This window comes from Lethenteron reissneri, chromosome 8 (genome assembly GCF_015708825.2).
Source record: "Lethenteron reissneri isolate LAM-NWPU_2019-01 chromosome 8, ASM1570882v1, whole genome shotgun sequence".
Classification (NCBI taxonomy): Eukaryota; Metazoa; Chordata; class Hyperoartia; order Petromyzontiformes; family Petromyzontidae; genus Lethenteron; species Lethenteron reissneri.
The window spans coordinates 6,083,678-6,088,167 of NC_083786.1; positions in this window are offsets into that span (position 1 = coordinate 6,083,678).

Genomic DNA, 4,490 nt, shown 5'->3' on the forward strand with positions numbered 1-4,490 from the left:
CTGGGCTCTTGGTGGAGCTGATCCGTTATGGTGGTGGAGGTGGTGGTGGTGGTGGTAGGTGGTGGTGGAGCTGTTGGGTCCGCGGCGTGGCGGCTGTGGGTCCCCGTGATCCGGAGTCGCTCCAGGGCGGCGGTGCCGCGCCTTGCGACTCGAGGCGAGGTCCCTGTTCGAGGTCCCGTTCGTCATCGTCGTCGTTGTCACCGTCACCTTGTCGTCGTTGTCATCATCATCATCGTCGTCAGCTCCTGCCGCGAGCCCATTACAGCACCGCTCAGTGGAACGCCGCCGCTGCTGCTGCTCGTGGCCGTCACAGTCGTGGTCGAGGTGGTCACCGCCGTTGTTGCTCCGCGTCTCCCCCTCCTCGCACGGAGCCACCACCGCTGCCGCTACAGCCGCATCCTCCTGCTGCTCCAAGCCGCACAGCTTCTGGAACCTCGCAACGACGCAGGGGTCCTGCAGCCAGCGCCACGCCGCTCTCACCGCCATCCCTGCAGACGCCGGCAGGAGCCGCGTGCAGGAGCCGCGGGCACGCAGGCGGTGACGGGGGGTGACAGGGGGTGGCAGGGGGTGACAGGGGGTGGCGGTGGGGAGCGTCGGGGAGCGAGGCAAGGCAGCCTAGGGAAGGTGAGGAGAGAGCATGGGGGGCGTGGGGGGGAACTCAAGTTAACCCAATGGGACGAGGATCACACTGGGAGGTGAGAGGAGGAGGGCCCTGGGGAACAAGGTGGGGGGCCTCAACTGCGGCTGAGCGACCCGGGCAGCTCCCCCCCGGGGTCGAGCCGTGGAGGAAGAAGACTGCCTGCCGCCTGCAGCTGGAGCCCCCCGGAGTGAGGGCGGCCAGAGACGAGGAGGAGCGAGTCAATGCGAGTGGATCGCGGCGGGGTCAGGAGAGGGGCCCCGTGACTCTCCACGCCTCCCCGGCCCCACCCCCTAAGCCCCTCCCCCTCGAGCCCCACCCCTAAGCCCCTCCCCCTCGAGCCCCACCCCCCTAAGCCCCACCTCTCCTCGAGCCCCCCCCCTCGAGCCCCACCCCCCGAGCCCCTCCCCCTCGAGCCCCACCCCCCTAAGCCCACCTCCCCTCGAGCCCCCCCCCCTCGAGCCCCACCCCCCGAGCCCCTCCCCCTCGAGCCCCACCCCCCTAAGCCCCACCTCCCCTCGAGCCCCCCCCCCTTGAGCCCCACCCCTGAGCCCCCACCCCTCGAGCCCCACCCCCCCTCGAGCCCCCCCCCCCCTCGAGCCCCACCCCCCTTGAGCCCCACCCCTCGAGCCCCACCCCCTCGAGCCCCCCCCCCCGAGCCCCACCCCCCTTGAGCCCCACCCCCCAAGCCCCACCCCCCTGCGAGCCGTGACGCCTTGGGCCACCATCTTACGTGAGGGATGTTCCCGGCACACCAACCCCCCCCCCCCCCCACGGCTATTATCATTACGGTTGCTATGGAGAACATAAAACTAAAACAACACGATCAACAGCTTTTCCGTAACGTTTCCGTCCCTCCGACGTGAAATATAAAAGTTTTATTTATTTAATAGCACATACCATCGACCCCACTTGCTTTGTGGGAGTGAATCATTTCAGCAGCATTGCCTCTGCCGACGAGGCACTGAATGTTCAAATCGGCCCCGAGTTTAACTTGTCCTGGACTGAATCCACGTTGCCGATATGAAACAATCCCTAGAGCGGCCGATAGGATGCGTAAACATTTATACTTTTTATTTTTATACGAGACACTGCCTGCTTATCTAAACTGTATGTTTAATGTAATTTTCATCAGCCCCCACCAAGTGTTAACAGGTGCAGTCTCCCAGTCGTAGTATCCCACTCTCTCTGGCATCTCGATGTGTTATGAAGGACCATCGCCCGAAACGTCGCCTATTATACAACTTATTTATCCCCCTTGTTAAGGCCACGCGGTGTCTGATTGAGGAACGCGTAAGGACAGCGCGTGGCTGCGATGACGTCACGGCTACCGACCGCGTGGTTGCGCTGACGTCACGGAACGTATCCCGTGACCGCGGTGACGTCACAGCACGTGCCCCGCGTTTGTAGCAATGACGTCACTGCTCGTACCGCGTGACCCGGATTCCCCACCCCCACCCCACGAAAGATGGCGGCTCGGGCTTCAACGATTGTGGGCGGGGGGAACGGGCTCGGCTCCGCGTACGCCTTCTCCTCATTGGTCACCGCGAGCACCACGTGGCGGAGGGACGCTGACCATTCGTGGCGATTGCACGTGCGCGCGTTCCGGCGAGGACCAATCAGAAGAGCGGCCCATAAACGCCCCGCCCCATAGTGCCAACGGTGTCGTCACCGTGATCCCGCCCATCGAAATGTGGGTGACGTCACAATGACTCGGTGCAGAGCGTCTCGCTGGGAATGGGGAAGGATTATTAAAACTGGAGGAATCCGATGAGCTAAAAAGCTCTTTTCACACACATGTCCAGCAGGCGCAGGTCAGAACGTTACAACTGAAAAACAATACAACACGATAGGAGTGCAAAGTATCGGAAAGGTAAACAAATCATTTTTAAATATCGACAAATACAACATTTTATCAGGCAAAGGCTCACTGAGCTGTTCGATTACTTTTCAGAAGAGACATGGCCACAAATGATAGCTCAACGAAGTGGCTTATCACGTGGAACATTTTCGCAGTGAGCTCCGGCAACGCACGTCTGAGCGAACACTGGCTGACCTTTAAACTCAGTGTGCAGTCGCCACGATTCATAATCCCACTTGCAAAACTTCGCTTTTCTGTTATTTTGGCAGCAATAGGTTCAGGATCAGTTGAAGGGAGCGCAGCCCACACTGGCTTTCTGTACAGTCCGTAGTTTGGGGTGCATGGCTACTCAGGAACCAGCACTGTGGCTTTTCTTTTAATTTTCCATTTACGAAAGAGATGTGCGCCATCGGCCTGTGGTTTGGTGGTCACACGGGTGTCTTCGATGATGAATTTCACAGCAAGGAGGTGCGATGTTTGGGTCTCCCTTTAGTCCACGAGCCCAGAGCCGATCTCTCGCTGTCGGAGTCACCTGAGTTGGCCTCACGTTACCGATTACAAACTCGTCTTCCATGGCCAATCATAGTGAATTATGTGATAATCATTTGACATGAGCGGAGTGATCAAGTACCGTAATTCACTCTAATTGTTCACGTGTCCGACTAAAGTTTGGCTACCTATCCGCGGTGCTAATTGTCTCTGGCCCATTGGCATCTGGTCTTGAACTGTTGATTACATTTAGAGGAATGCAAAGGCGTAGCCATGCAATGACTTGGCAATGTCTCTGCTGGTAGAAGGGATCCAATATATTCTAGATTTGAAGCTTTCGTGACTGCAAGGATTCATATTCTTAGGGTTTTTTTTTCGGTAAAGTCACGTAGGTAAAACATTTAAATTAATAAAAGTAAAATAAATCAAATAAAAAAATTATTTTGTTTTATTTAACTTTTATTAATTAAAATTTCGGTAAAGTCACGTAGATAAAAACATTTAAATTAATAAAAGTAAAATATATATATTTTTTTATGTATTTTGTTTCATTTAACTTTTATTAATTTACATTTTTTTTACCTACGTGACTTTACCGAAAAAAAACCTAAGAATATGGATCCAATATAATGTAGCAATCGATTGTTTTTTTGGGGGTGATACATAGAATGTATGAGATTCCCTAGCTAGTAATTCTCATACTTGCCCAGTTAACATGAAGGCTCACCTCACCAGCCACAAGTTAACGCTCGTTCCATTATGCTTCAACAATAATCCAGGAAGATGCAGTCGGCCAAGATGCGTGCAGAAATCAACCAAATTTTAAATCGGGGTAAAATGGGTGACCTCAATGGAAATTAATGAGGTATACAAAAGAAAAACGTCTAATTATAGTTTGCAGCCGGGACACGAAAATAATGGGACATCTTTCTCAAAAAGAAAATGGGCATGCAGCCCGACTGATCATAGAATGACATCTCCCTACTAATAGGTATATCATATTATTGGTTCTTTCGGTAAAGTCACATAGAAGGGAAATAATAAAATAATAAAAATTCAACAATATTATTTCCCTTCTACGTGACTTTACTGAAAGAACCAAGAACATGAATCCCTGCAGTCACGAAAGCTTTAAATAAAAAAAATAGGTATATGATTGATTCCAAGTAAAATGTTTCCTTTGCCAAGTTCAATGCACTGCTCGATGTAAGTTTGTCAAGTGTCAATGTTGTTGGCACGAACACGAATCTATCTCACTTGTTTGTGTTCTTTATTTATGTTACGTCCTTTAACAAAAGTCACGGTTAAAGAAATTCCATAACCAAAAAGCAAACAGCTCTCAACTGGGCCTTCCTAGTGTCCCACACCAGCTGAAAATCTTGTAATGTGATCAACTCCTCCATGTCAACCTTGCACTGCTTACCAGATCCAAGTTAAACTGGATTATTTCTCGCACAATGGATAAATCACAGAGTTCAGTAATTCAACAACTCACTCCTCCAG